Source organism: Heptranchias perlo, chromosome 34, assembly GCF_035084215.1.
Source record: "Heptranchias perlo isolate sHepPer1 chromosome 34, sHepPer1.hap1, whole genome shotgun sequence".
Lineage (NCBI taxonomy): Eukaryota > Metazoa > Chordata > Chondrichthyes > Hexanchiformes > Hexanchidae > Heptranchias > Heptranchias perlo.
The window spans coordinates 9919224-9935354 of NC_090358.1; positions in this window are offsets into that span (position 1 = coordinate 9919224).

Consider the following 16131-nt stretch of genomic DNA (forward strand, 5'->3'; position numbering starts at 1 on the left):
ATGTTACCCGAGACGCTAACTATCTGCCCTGGCTCTAAATGAAGCATGTAACATCATTAACCTGGCTCAGGGCTCTGATTGACAGAACAAAAGCTTCAGGCTGCTTTAGCAAAATACTGCAGATCAGATGAAATTAATGACTTTCTCAGATAAAACAAGCTGCCCTCGGGTCGTCATCTTTCCTTAGTTGATTTGCAGCCCGATGATATTTCTCATGCTGTCACAGGGGCAGCTTATTAACACAGTCAGTACAAGCTTCCTGTCAAATACAACTCCCAGCCTGAAACTGACCCATACCATCTAGGCAGCTCCCAGACACCATCTCCAGTCTGTGATGAGTTAGCTGATCCCAACCGAGTTTTGGTTGGGGCGCACATTGTTTATTTTAAATTACGAGAGTAAGATGAGGTACACTAGCCTAAAAATGTGGACGTGTGATTTTGGGTGCATGGGGTGGGTGGGGGTGCAGGGTACGATCCCAGTGTCTCAATGGTGAGGTTCGAGACCTCCCCCACCACCCCGCCGATATTGGGCCTCTGGTCTTATTTCTGGGCGAGTTGCGGAGAGTAAGAGGCAGCTTGCTCAGCGAAGCATTGCTCGAGATCGGGCCGCTGAGATTCTAGCAGCTGCCCTCAGGTAAGTAAGGAAGGGGGGAAGCCAGTTGCCGAGGAGTGGGGGTCGCTAGTCGGGGGATGGGATTGCTTGCTGGGGGGAGGGAGGGGGTTCTCTAGCCAGGGGGGGTGAGATTGTTGGCTGGTTGGTGGGGGGCGGGGATGTGATTGGTAGCCGGGGGGAGTTATTGGTGACTAGGGTGGGGGAGCAAACAGGTCTTGTGGGGAATGATCGGTGACCAGGGGGTGGGATCGATGGCTGGCATGGGCAATCGTTGGCTGGGGTGGGTGATCAGGGGGAGCAATCGGGCCTTGGGCCAGTGGGGAGCACTCCTGCTCCTCCCAGCTCTACATTCAGGTATCTATGGTGGGGTGGGGGGGCCCTTCCTGCCGCTTAGCACCACATTATGCTGTGTGAGTTCAGCATGTGGCGAGTGAAGTGCTGGGGTGATCGAAAATCTAGAACAGTTCCGGCAAGAAGTGCAGAATCCTAATTTAAATAAGTTATTTCCACCTTTGAATGTTCCGATGTGCGCTCCTGACACCAGCACAACCACCTTATAAAATTATTCCCCTCCTTGGCTTGTGGGTCCTGAGGCCCATTACAGCAGGTAAACTGTTACTGGTTGAAAGTGGGACGTTACTATGGCCCCCACAACAAGCAAACCATCTGCCCAGTGAATCTTTGGACAAACATATGAAAATGACAGGCAGGAATAGACCAGCTGGTCCATCAAGCCTGCCCCACGCTCATGACGCTGTGCCATTAAGTGTGCAGCAAAGCTAAACAGTCGGAAGACACAGCGTTCCTGTCCCTACTTAGCTGTAAAATAATAGGTGCGCTGCATACAATCAAATCCATTTCCTCGCTTTGATGGAAGGGGTTCCATCACTAGCTCAGGTCATTTCACACTGATCGATGCTCCACAGTAATTAGAACAGACGTGTCTCCGACTCAATATGGAAACACGAGCAGACTTTAACCAGTCTCTGCCCATCAGATGGAGTTCTGCAGCTCAGATAGACGTTCAAAGCAGCGATAAATTATTCTAAAATGTCATGGTGAGGTCAGTGTTCATTTAAATAACATATATCTGTATCCCATAAACAGCAGCAATCATGTCTAGAAAGAGCAAACTGATTCCAGGTGGTGACTGGATTCAATCAAAACTCAACATAAGTGAACGAGAGGTTTCCTGAAAACTTTGCAAATCAATTCTAAATATAAATAGGATAGACCAGACATCGTTCCCTGCGCGGTGTGCTTTTTCACTAATTTTCTCCCTTAATGCTGCTCACTTTGGCTGGGTATGTCTCCATGGACATCATGGTCTTGATATTTACAGGGAGTCAGGGAGGGGGCAGGGCCGTGTGTTTGCTGGGGGTGGAGGGGGGGAAGCGCGGGGACAACCCTGAGATGTCGGGAACGTGGAGGATCTGCCAAATTTAACGACAGCCTTTGCATAGTCTGCACCTCGCTTCAGTGCGTCCCGCAACACGTACTCCTGGACCTTGGAGCGTGCCAGTCAGCAGCACTCGGTCGTGGACAGCTCCGTCAACTGGAAGACCAGCAGGTTTCGGGCGGACCGAAGGGCTTTTTCTCACCGAGTTGATGGTCTTCCAGCAGCAGTTGATATCTGTCTCGGTGTGCGTCCCGGGGAACAGCCCGTAGAGCACAGCGTCCTGTGTTACCGAGTCATGGTTCCCAGATACCACATAGATTCCCATGCACGTAGGAAAACTTTCTCTGCACCAGAGCACCCCTTCCCTCCTTCCATTTCTGTGGGTGTGACCACCCCACCTTAGCAGGGATGGGCTACACATAACAACATGAGTGCATAAAACACAAAGAGTGCCGGAAATACACAGCAGGTCTGGCAGCATCTATGGAGAGAAAAGAATCAGATCAACATTTCAGGTGTGGACTCTCTGACTGACCTGATGCAGGAACCTTCTATTGTTGTTCAAGATTTCAACATTCAGTGTTTTCCTTTTGATCAGCTCGACTGCGATGCTTTCAGAATTTTTAATCTGCGTTCAGCGTTTGACAGGCTGGAAGCTGGGAACACTGAAACAGATTTTATAAATAAATAAAGATATATATATATATAACTGAGAGAGGGAGAAAGAGAATGAAAGGAAAGAAACAACAAAGGAAGGAAGAAAAGGAAAGGAAGGAATAAAAAGAGTGAAAAGAATGAAACAAAAGATCGAAGGAAGAAAATGAAGGAAAGAAGAAAAAGGGAAGAGAGAAAAATGGCTGGAAGATTGTTTCCTTCAAATTGAAATGAAAGAGTTAACATTTGGGAGGCACATTGTTCATTTGGGGAGGGAAAATAAACATTGTTTGCAGCTGCTTTGAACATCAAAACCTGTTCAAAAAAATCTCCTGGTCTGGAAGGAAGGAGAACAATAAAGTAATAATTTCTCATTTCCACTGATGAAACACTTGGAGCACCTGAGAAGTTTGTGGTTACGGGTGCTGATTATTATTGTTACTCTGCTGCTCTTTACTGGTCACCTAACATCTAACACACCCTTGAGCTTGATGTCCATTATGGGAACCCTTATTAAAGATAACAAACATCCTGGGGCCTCTAGATAGAGATAAAATCATGAAAGATAGCCAATATGGATTCATGAAGGGGAGGTTTTGCCAATCTAACTCACTAGTTTTTCTTTGAGGGCGTGACAAAAGAGCTTGATAGGGATAAGAAAGTGGATTTGATGCACTTGGATTTCAGTAAGGTCTTTGATATAGTTCCTCAGGAAAAGCTGGTACTGAAAATAAAAAAGCGATGGATAGATAATTGGTTGATTGATAGAACCCAGAGGATAGTGGTACAGGATGGCCCTGGGAGAATGTTACCAGTGCGGTTCCACAGAGCCTACTGGGTGTGTGTGGAGGGGTTGGGGGCGGTGATGTAATTCTGGCTCTTCTAGCTCCTCTCCCTCCTCAGCCCCCATTTTAAAAATTCCTAAACACTTTTTCTTGGAGGTAGTTCCGCTTTTAACTTACTGATTTCCCAGCGCTGAGCTTGGCTTTTGGAAAAGCATTTCATAGTGATGAAACAAATCATTTTCAGACGATTGAAGAACAGATGGGAGACCTTGATCAGAAAAGAGATGTTTGAGCAGTGATCTTACTGAGACATATGATAGTAAATTTATTACTTTAAATTAAATTGAGGGTGTAGGACAAGGGGACACTGGTTCAAACTAGTAAGACAATTTAAGATTGAAACAAAAAAAATTAATTTAAAAGAAGGCATGATTAACGTATGGAATAGGCTTTCAAGAGTAGTGGAGCCAAAATCCCTGAATTTTTTTGAGAAACAACTGGATGCTGAAATAAGGATATGTAAGAATCTCTTTGGCTGCATGAATTAAGAAGGGCCGAATGGCCTTCCCACTCAGTAATTATCTTGTGATATCTTGTGAGACAGATTACCGCCTGATAGAGAAGTGGAAAGAGAGAGCTGGGGGGTGGGAGGGGCGGGGAGTTGTAACGTCAGTGCAGACACAAAGGCTGAAAATAGGATTCAAAAGATTAATTTAAAAAGAAGCAGCGTGTTCTGCCTTTCCCCGAGCATCCTACTTTATTCACGAAAGAGACAATCAGACAATTTCATTTCGTACTAATTTTTTTTCTAAGTAGAGACGCATGTAAATTGTACCAACTGTCAATCGTTCATGAACTAGGTTAATACCGATCTTCAGATTAGGGCCCATGGGCTGCTTATTGAGTGGGTGATCGTCAAGGGGAGAGGAAGAAAAAAAAACCCTGTACGATACTTGCAAGCTATAATCAGATTAACCAGGCAGCAAAATCAATGAGAAGGTCAACATTACCGTTTTACACAGCACAGGGTTTAAAGGTCCAGGAAACAGATGTTCGTCTGTATCAGTGTTAAACAAATATAGGCAGAATGGGCCCCTGTTTGTTTTAACAGATCATGTGTAATTCATTCTATAAAGTAACAGGGAATATATGTTTGATTTAACGTGACCAGAACAGGCTTGTTCCCGCCCCGCACCTCATTGTGCCATGTTTCAATTTTTCAGTCAGCGCCCAAACCTCTTTATATCATTGCTTAATTGATTGATGAGTTTCATCTCTTCCCTCTCCCCTAAATGGCGCAGTTGTGGTGCTGAGCCATACAGATGGGATGCATGAATTAAGAAATTGTAAACAATTTTACAACACCAAGTTATAGTCCAGCAATTTTATTTTAAATTTAAAATAAAATTGCTGGACTATAACTTGGTGTTGTAAAATTGTTTACAATTGTCAACCCCAGTCCATCACCGGCTTCTCCACATCATGAATTAAGAAAGGCCGAATGGCCTTCCCACTCAGTAATTATCTTGTGAGACAGATTACCGCCGAATAGAGAAGTGGAAAGGGAGAGCTGGGGTGTGGGAGAGATGGGGAGTTGTAACGCCAGTGCAGACACAAAGGCTGAAAATAGGACTCAAAAGATTAATTTAAAAAGAAGCAGCGTGTTCTGCCTTTCCCCGAGCATCCTACTAGAAATTTCCCAGGTTCCACCCCTGGTTAGTGCTGAGTTAGCTCATCTCAGTCATGTTGGCAATTGGGGGTGGGGAGGGCTACGCTTGACTTCAACACCCTGGGCTAGAGGAGGAAAAGAATCAGCCAGGGTTCCCGCTCTTGATCACACTCCAGTGACCCATGTTGGGAAGTGCACATGCGTGAATGTTGGGCGAGGACATCCCAGGACCTACTCTAATAGGTGTGAATCCCCTTTAAGAACTGAGTGCCCTTTTGGGAAAACCGCAGTGGCTGCATTTAACAGTTGTACAGCCTGTAACTGCAGTATCGTCATCAAACCGAGCCACGGTTCAACCCACACCTGCCATTCTCGAACACCTGCTGCGCAGGATCGGAGGGGCCTCGATGTAGACAGGAGAGCAACTCCCTCCCTGCCCCCATGAAACTGCGTGAGTGAAGAAGGTCTGTGTTAGAACTGATCCAAGATTCATGATGTTAATATTCTGTGGCTTCACATTATCTTTCTTTTATTCTCCCCTCCTCCCCTGAAGGTGCTGACTGTTGTTGGGGTATGCGTTCCACAGGAACTGGCAGCCCTCAGCTACCTACTCAAGTGGCCATTCTTTATGCGTGAGCCTAGGTGGGACATTCAGCTGTGGGGTGGGGGGCGGTCATCACATATGAGTCCTCTCGCATCCTGACACGTGCACACTGCACACACTGATCAGGAGCAAATGCCAAGTTAGATGATCTCAGCACTGAAATCAGCCAGTGTTCATGTTCCTGGCCACTATCCAATGGCTCCTGCTGGAACTGTCACGTCAGGACAGGATCCATGGTAAGATATCTTGCCCACACTCACTGCCTAGGCTCAGACGTGATGAATGGCCACAAGGTTGAGGTACCAGTGGGTGGTGAGCAGTGTGGAACCCACACACCAACAAGAGCCAGCGACTTCAGGGAGAAGGAGATACAATAGGAAAAATGGAAAGAAAACTCCTGGTTTGTGGGGAAGTGGGGCTGGTTGTGGTATTGAAGCTGGAGTCCTGATCATACAGTGTAAGCCGCTGCTTGTTCTGTTAAACACTCACATGACTTCACGCCTGACTTGCTGAGGAATATCATTTTCAATTATCAAACGCAGAGTCCCGTACAGAAGGCATCGAGCATAATGTGCTAAGTTACAGACAGTTATTTGCAGGATCCTGGCAAGCATTTGATTAGATTTCTCCAGCTCAGATCACAGAGTGATAACTAAGAGTTTGGAAAGGATGGATTCGTTACTGAGCTTTACACCCCTCCTCCCCCCTCTTTTCAGGTAAATCGTGAACCTTAGAATCACAATCGGACCTGATATCGAGTGTGTCCCTGGCCTTTTATTGAAACACAATTATAGTGGAAGGTAATTTACCATCAGTTACAACCTGTGGATATTTTAATCTAGTACAGTGCTGCTGATACATTTTATGACTCCCAAATTGTGAAAACGAGCAAACTTTATGAATGTGTGCTACCAACAGGGAGCCCTGCCTTCATGGATGTGTACATTGGGAAGTTGCGGAAGTGCTCCCCTGATAGTTACTCCCACTGGGCAAGGCTTCTTACTGGGAGTGTGCACTTAACCCTTAAAACTACACATAAACAAACACAGGTAGGGGGTGGAGATAATAATACTGGAGGAAGGTTTTCTCTTGTGCTATGCAAAGCAAGAAGGATTTGCATTTATAGGGCACTTTATTGCATTTCTCAGAAATATCTCAAGTGCTTCACATACAGTGAATTACTTTGACATGCAGTGGCCTGTTCTTATGTAAGCAAATACAGCAGCCGTTTTGTGCACAGCAAGATCCCACAAGCAGCAATGAGATGAATGATCAGCCGATCTGTTTTTGGTGAAGTTGGCTGAGGGAGGAATGTTGACCAGGATACTGGGGATTTCCAGCTCCTCTTCAAACACCCACCTGAACCATGGGAGCAGGCAGAGAGCTTCTGTTTAATGTCTCATCCAAAGGACAGGATGCATGAAGGTGTTTATAAAGGACCTATTTACAATTTTAATACATGTTCCACACAAATGGAAATCTCTCCCTCCCAGGTCTGAAATTAACTTAACTTTATTTTAATTTTGCCAACACTGTCTGCTCTTCTCCTGAAGGCTTGTTTTCCACTGGGGCACAGTTCCACCAGTGCTGACCATCCTCCACCATCTCAATCAAGTGGCAATTCTTCATGTATCAGTCAAGATAGTGAGTGTTGGCAGGCTGTTTAACCATGGGGATTATCACAGCTGAGCCTGATTCTGTCCTCAGTCAACTTCTGCCCTCAGGAGCAGGCAATATCAGCAACTGTCATTTGTGGGCTAAAGTAATTGGCAGCAGGGCGGGAGCTAATTTGTGTAAGTAGGAAAATTCTGTCTAAGTATCTTAATTTCAAAATGTATTTGAAAATAGTTAAACCCCTGTGATGAAAGCCGATTGAGTTGGAAGCTTTCACATAAATATTTGGGTTAATTTGAAATGTTACATTTTTTTTACACACGCAATTTCATGAAGAATTAGCTAACTCAGCAAGTCTCCATCCTTTGGGAACTCAGGATAAGAGATCACGTTCTGACTCCCGCTAGGTTACACTGATATCTGATGTAGAATTTCAATTTTTCCAGATTCCTAAACAGTGTGATTACTTGGTCAGCTTGTAAGGCGTAGCTTACAAGGCGTGTTTCAAACTGCAGATTCACACATTTCACATTGTTTTTTCTCCAGGCGCATTAAGGTGGCAGGTGGCTCAGCGGATGAATGCACTGCCTGGTGTGGCACTGAGCCACACAGATCAAGACGATCCCACATTTGAACTAATCTCAGTCAAGGTGGCAGTAGAGATGCTACAATTGATCTCAGGAACCCCGGGCTAGGGAGAGGAAAAATAAAGGAGGGGCCCTGCTCCTGATCACGATGCAGTGACTCCTGCTGGAAATTGTGTGTGCATATGGAAGTCAGTAAGGACATGTTCAGGTTGTGATGATCTACATGAATAAGGAGCCTGCCAACACTCAGGCCTACATTTTTTTGCTATGGCACCGTTTATATCCAAATAGCTGATGGTGGGTTTTAGAGGCTCAAATAGAAGTGTGCAGTTGTACCGAATTCTCCAAGGTCTGTTCAATAATAGAGTCCAGGTGCAGGTTTGGATGGGTGCAGGGAGCACACTAGTTGGGGTGGGGGGTGGGTGGGGTGGTGGTGGCAACGTAAATTGATGGTTGCTGAACTGGAGGTAGTTCTCGGTACTGTATGGATGAAAGACTTGCATTTATATAGCACTTTTCACGACTCACGGCGTCCCAAAGTGCTTAACAGTCAATGAATTACTTTTTAAGTGTAGTCACTTTTGTAAACAGCAGCCAATGTGTGCACAGCTAGCTCCCACAAACAGTAATGTGATAATGACCAGATAATCTGTTTTTAGTGACGTTGGTTGAGGGATAATATTGGCCAGGACACTGGGGAGAACTCCTCTGCTCTTCTTTAAAATAGTGCCATGGGACTTTTTACATCCACCTGCGAGGGCAGGCAGGACCTCTGTTTAACATCTCATCCGAAAGACGGCACCTCCGACAACGCAACGCTCCCTCAGAACTGCATTGGAGTGTCAGCCTAGATTTTGTGCTCTAGTCCCTGGTGTAGGACTTGAACCCACAACCTTCTGACTCAGAGGTGAGAGTGGTACCACTGAGCGACAGCTGACACCTGAACATCATAGATATGGGTGTGACAAAAATTAAACATTTTTGACTAAGATTTAGCTGGATATGGGCTCCTTTAATTCTCTCTCTATAGATAAGGGGCTAGAAACCAGGTTGACACACAGAAGAATGTTCCAAATCATTTTATCACAATCATTGTAACAAGCCATCTGGTGACAGATGTCCTATGAAGGGGCCATTCAATTCAAATACAAACATTTTGTTTGACTTTTTCAAATATGCATTTATTTGGCAGCTCTTTATGAATTTAAAGACAATTACTTAAATTCTGCTTGGTCCTGGTCACTTTTGAAGCTATTTATCAGCCTGACCTTTTGAATTCAGTGAATCTGCCTGAAGCCTTCAAAGGGAGTTAGTCAGGTCAGATAGATTCCACAGGTGGTGAGAAAAAGAAAGGAAGCACTAGATAAGAATATTACTTATATCATAGTTTAGCACAGCAATCGTGAACTATTTATGTTCTACTGCACAGGGAGCTAGCTAAGCTTAATAACTACAGTGCAAATGTGTCCTTTACATCACCTTACTGCCAAATGGCAACCCTGGACACCCATTTCACGTGACCATGACTTACCTTTCATGTCCTGCACACCAGAACTTCAGGAAATGGTTTGCATGACATCCCCATCTGTAAATAACGAGGCAGGTACTTCCTACGCCGCTGGTCCCCAACCCTGGAAAATACACCTTGGTACAATGTGGGTGGAGTTTTGGCAGGATGGAACTCCTGACCCCTTGCTGCTAATAGTCACCCAACTCACACCGCTACAATGGGCAACTTGCAGCGGAGGAAAATAGGCTTCATTGCCTAGGCTACATGAATAATTGCCACTTAGGTGAGGAAACAGAGGGCAGCTGGCACCCGTAGAACCATACCCCAGTGTGAGTCTGTGCCTTCAGGGGAGAGAGTATTCAATTTTTATTCAGAGTTTTTAAAAAATAGCATCAAGATTTTTTTTTTTGAAATGAGCCACGTTCCAGATCCTGATGTAGTGTAGATTTTATAACCACTGAGCACTAGGAATTGAGTTTGCTGCTGAAAGAGGTCTCCAGATGGATGAGGTCGATTTATAATATTCAATGGTCTCCTGATGTCACTGTCTGCTGGTTGAATTTTTCTTCTGATAAAATCTCAATGCAGTAACGTAGTAATTTTGGAAAACAACATAAAGGACTTTAATTTAAAGTATCTGACAGATGAGTGGTTTAGTGTGCACTGCTTGAAGAGCTTTGCTTTTCGATTGAGCAGTGAGTGCTTTCCCAATGAAGCGATCAGCCCTGTTTGTTCATTCCCAGCCTCTCTCCACTTTCCTGCAGTCAACCCCAAGGCTCAATAGAAAGACAGCAAACTTTACAAAATGCAGCCAGACACTTCAGGATGACCCATGACCTAATTCCATCTGCCCATCTGATTATTGATTTATAAGTATTGCTCCGAAGATCATAGAAATTACAGCACAGAAGGCCCGTCATGTCAGTCTCAGTGCTAGCTCCTCATCAGAGCTAACTGCCCTAATCCCACATTGTTCTTCTTATTTGATTGAAATATGTTTTAAATCTATTTTGTTCACTCATCTCCCCATCACTTACCTCTCTTTGTTCCTCCTTTATCTGCAGTGATTTCCTTGCTGTCAGGCCACTTTCCACAGAGAAAAGGAAGAAATACAGAGAGCTGCATGAGGAGTTCAAATAATTAAAGTTCATTTCTATCTCTGGATTAAATCTGATCCATGGGACGAGCGGACAGGGTGCAACATTCTGAAACACAGGACTGCGAAAGATTCAGACAAAACAGAGAATCCTGCAGAGAATTGGTGATGTTTGGAGTAAACTGCTTTGACCTATGAATGGGAAATCCGTATTCATTGAAGAGCCGGGCAAAACACTACTTAAATCAGGAGAGAACAGAAGGATAGAAAGAGAGCTCGAGAGGGTCGGTCACATACATGGGTGCAATGGTGAAGGATGATACTGAAGGGAATGTCTAACTCCAAAATAAATATATAGAATGAATATAATTGGTGCAGGGATAAGAACATAAGAAATAGGAGCAGGAGTGGGCCTTACAGCCCCTTGAACTTGCTCTGCCATTCAATCAGATCATGACTGATCTTCGACCTCAACTCCACTTTCCCGCCTGATCCCCATATCCCTTGATTTCCCCTTGAGTCCAAAAATCTATCCATCTCAGCCTTGAATATATTCAATGACTCAGCATCCACAGACCTCTGGGGTAGAGAATTCCAAAGATTCACAACCCTCTGCGTGAAGAAATTCCTCCTCATCTCAGTCTTGAATGGCCGACCCCGTATCCTGCGATTATGCCCCCTAGTTCTAGACACTCTATGGATGGGAGAGGAGAATGGGTTCAGACAAGCCAATATTCTTTTCTTAGTCCCTGTTTGTTTTTACCTCCTGCTAGAAGTGTGGACTTCAGGTGAGGACAGGCTCGTGCTCAGCTGCGATGCTCTTTGTGGTCAAATAGTAACATACATAACACAGGAACACAGTAGTCTGCCAGCATTCATCATGAAGGCTCATGCATGAAGTATAACCACTTGGGTGAGGTTACGGGAAGGCAACACTACTCACTGAATAGTGCCCCAGTTGACGTCAGCACAACAAAATTGCATTTATATAACACCTTTAACGTAATAAAATGTCCCAAGGTGCTTCATAGCAGCGTTATCAGGCAAAATTTGATACCGGGCCACATAAGGATAAATTAGGATAGATGACCAAAAGCTTGGTCAAAAAGGCAGGTTTTAGAGCACATAACTGATAGTTGCTGTTTATTAAAATGTAGAAATGTGCAGTTTGATTTATGCAATTTAATGATGTCACGTATGGCACACTGTAAACCTTCCCACGCAGTGCTGTTTAAACGTTGTTTTTGAGTTTCTTGTGTCGCAAGCTCCCTTTTAAAAAATGAACATAATTGGATTTGATTCTTGCTGCGAGCTGGTCTGTGCATTGGGTCTGCTTAGAATACCTCACCATTAGACAATCACAGAAATAAAATAATTTCTTGCAGATGGTTAATGAGAGGAAATACTTGCAAATTGAAAGCTGAAAGTGCATCCTGTTCTCCATAAAGATTATTGAATACACCCTCAGCTTTCTCTCTTGCCTTAGCTCTCGCTCCCCCCTTTCTCTCTCCACAGTTCTGAAATAAATGCAATACTCGGGCTCATTACTAACACGACCCTGGACTGAGTGCCTGCACCCACCATAATATTCATCAAAATCCTTTTAGCAATTGCATCAGGAGCAAGGTATAAGGCATGGAGCTGAAGTAGCTGCTCACGTCAGATACCGTTTTGGTGTCCTTTCATTCTCTCTCTCTGCCTCAATTTACTTAATGCAGGAAGGTGAATGGGGCTTAAGTGGAGTGAGATGCTCGGGTCATTGTCTGAACAAAATGCTTTTTATTTCTAGAGGCAGTGATGGAGAGCGAGCCAGTTAAGAGTGCCCGTGAACACACTGCGACACGACACACATTCATGCCCAGAAGTCCTTAAATGGCCAGCTCTCAGCCAAACTAGTAAAAGGTGCGTTGGATGGAGAGAGAACTAAGAGATGAATGAGCCCCGATTCCCCACCGCCCCCCTCGTCTCCTGATTTTCCTGGGATGGTTCCATCGGTACCAGCCACCTCCTGGTACCTCACCCAGGTGACCAGTCTTCATGTAAACCTCGACGTTGAGGGGCCGTTGAGGGGGTCACTGCTCCTCAGATGTTGACTGTGCCCATCCCCCAAATGAGTTGACCGTGGACCATAATCCGAGGTCGGCTCATTTAAATATTTTAGCGGCTTAGCGCATTGACGGCCCCTCGGGGGAGGGGGTCAGGGACAGGAATGTCGAGGCCAGTAGCAATGGAAGGGCTGCTGGATGCTCGTTCGTGCCACCACTTTTTCCTGTGCTAAAAGGATCAGAGCACGAGGGCCTCTTTCATTACTTGGTCACTGGAGGCCAAAGAAGAGAAGTGGCAGGCAGGAGGGTGACCCTTTCAAATTGGCACTATGCACTGGGAGTGTCTGAACAGCTACATTATGGGGCCGACCCCTCACTTACATAGAAACTGGTGTCATCATAAACCTAGTGCATAGATGCACTGGCTCTGATCAGCCCAGGTGCTTTGTCGGGGTCTTATCACTGCTACAGTAACGGGGCACCGAGCAGTACTTGGTGCCTCATTATGTGGGCAATTGGTGCCCGAATTGCATCGGCGCCAAGCATCACATTTTTGGCCCCTGTATCAGCAGGCTATTCAACTGTGGGGACATTATGACCAATCCTGATCGTGTCATCACCCAATGTCCATACACAAGCACTTTCCAGCAGGAGTCACTGAACAGTGATCAGCGGTGGGAATGCTCGCTGGTTTCCCCTCCCCCCCCAACCCTAGGGCACTGAGGCCAATTATCACGGGTTGGAATGTGTTACCACAGTATAACACACTGACTGGAGTGTGTTACACACTGGAGAATGCACAGAAGAGACATTTTGTATTCGTTCTTGGGATGTTGGCAAAGCCGTATTTATTGCTGAACCCTAGATGAGAAAGTGGTGGTTGTCCTTTTCCTTGAATTGCTGCAGTCCTCATCGTGATGGTGCTCCCACAGTTGTGACAGGTAGGGAATTCCAGGATTTTGACCCAGCAAAGGTGAAAGGACGACGATATATGTCCAAGACAGAATTGTGTGTGACTTAGAGGGGAATCTGCCGGTGTTACGTTCCCGTGACTTTGCTGCTTTTGCCCTTCTCTGTGGTAGAGGTTGCAAAGCTGGGAAGTGCTGTTGAAGTGAGCTTGGTGTAGTTGCTGCAGTGCATTCTACAGATCGTACATATTGCAGCCATAGTGCACCAGTGGTGCAGGGGGTGGAGATTGAGGTCAGTGGCAGGGGTGCCAATCAAACTGACTTTATGCTGGATGGTATTGAGCTTTTTAAGTGTTATTGTCGCTGCATCCAACCTAGTGAGTGGTGAGTATTCTATCACACTCCTGACTTGAGCCTTGTAGATGGTGCAGAAGCTCTGTGGGATCAGGAAGTGAGCCAATCATCACAGAATACCCAGCCTCTGCCCTAACTGTTGTAGCCAACACAGGATAAGGACACAGGAAAGCATGTTACACACCAGATAACACATAGCCTAGAGTATATATTGCAACTGGATAACGCACAGGATGAAGCATCTTGCACAAAGGATGGAGTTTGTTGCACACAGAACACAAAGGCTGGCATTACACACTGGATGACACAGGCTGGAGTGTATAATTCACAGGATAACGCACAGAATGGAGTGTATTACACACATGATAACGCACAAGATGGAATGGCATGCTGGATAATGCACGGACTGGAGGGTATTACACAGGATGACACAAAGGCTAGAATGTGTTACACACATGATAACACACAGGATAACGCACAGGCTGAGCGTATTATACACTGAATAATGCACAGACTGGGGTAGACAGAGATGGACCCTCCTGCTGCCTGGTTATATTTTTCTTATACATTTTCCATGAGGCCATCATAGGCCCTTAACCTGCGATATCCGTTTAAATTTTACAACTCAACTGATTTACAATTCATTGCATTTTTCTAATTATTGCCCATTTGGAGGCCTGAGTTTAAGTTTATGACCCCTGAAAGTGATGAGTGACATGTTTTTGCTTCGGCAGCTGTTGAAATTGTTACTAAATTTTCATTATTATTATTGGAGTCTCAGCTTGGCTCAGTTGGTAGATCTGTCACCTCTGAGTCAGAAGGTTGTGGGTTTGAGCCCTGCGCCAGGACTCGAGCTCATGATCTAAGCTGGCACTTCAGTTCAGTACTGAGAGAGCACGGCATTGCCGCAGCTGGCAGCTTTCGGAAGGGACATTAAATTGTGATCCCATCTGCCTGTTCAGGTGAGCCTTCAAACTAGTGGGGAAAACATCAACAAGAACTTTCATTTATATGGCGTGTTTAATATGGAACAATGTCCTAAAGTGCTTCACAGAGGCAGAATGAAAAACAGAAACCAAGGAAGAATTAGGAGGGGTGACCAAAAGCTTAGTCAAAGAGATAAGTTTTAAGGAGAGTCTTAAAGGAGGCGAGGTAGAGTGGCCAAGGGGTTCAGCAAAGGAATTCCAGAGTGCTGGGGCCTAGATGGCTGAAAGCATGGGCTACCGATGATGGGGTGAAGGAGGAGGCGGAATGCAAGTTAAAAGAAAGCATCTTCTAATGGTAGGGGGTTGTAGGAGCTTATAGAGATATGAAGGAGCGAGGCGATGAAAGGATTTAAATAAATGGATAAGAATTTGGAATTTGGGAGATCGGAAGCCAATGTCAGTCAGTGAGGTCTGGAGTGATGGGCAAACAGGACTTGGTGAGGGATGGGATTCTACAGCAGATTTTGGATAAGCTTAAGTTTATGAAAGATGGAGGATGGGAGGCCAGCCAAGACAGCACTGGAGCCATCAAGTCTGGGGGGTCACAAAGGCTTGGATGAGGGTTTCAGCCACAGATGGGCTGAGGTAAGAGCAGAAGCCACAGAGGGAGAAGTAGGTGATTTTTGTAATGGAGAGGCCAAAGGCACAGAAACTCACGTCAAGATCAAACAGGATGCCAAGGCTGCGAACAACCTGGTTCAGTCTGAGACATTGGCCAGGGAGGGTGATGGAGTTAGTGGCAAAGATACAGAGACTGTGTCGGTGGCTGAAGACGACGGCTTTAGACTTCTCAATATTCAGCTGGAGGAAATTATAGCTCATCCAAGACTGGATGTTAGACAAGTAGTCTGATAACTCAGAGGCAGTGGAGACGGTAGAGTTGGTATTCTGAAGGATGAATCAAATGGCCTTCTTTGTCCAGACCAATCTGGTGATATTGTCATAGTTGATTCATACAAATGTGGGCAGAAAAATGAAAGAGTTATATAAGAGTATAGTCTCACGTTGTATTTCAGTGGCTTTATCCAGTGAGTAGCTGAACCTTCAAGGCCAGATGATCTCAGGTTTGACCTGTGGTCTATGCTGAGTGCATCCAACAGTAGAGACTACAATGGGCCTCAGCACCTCCAGGGTTCCTTGTCCAATTTACTATCCAGTTACTCGAGGTGGGAAGTATGCACGTGTGAATTTCAGGGTGAGGACAGAATCAGATCTGGTCAACCTGCCCCCAAGGTCAAATATCCTGACGATACTCATCATCTCGCTCATACATGAAAATAGTCACTTGGGGAAGGTACTGGACGG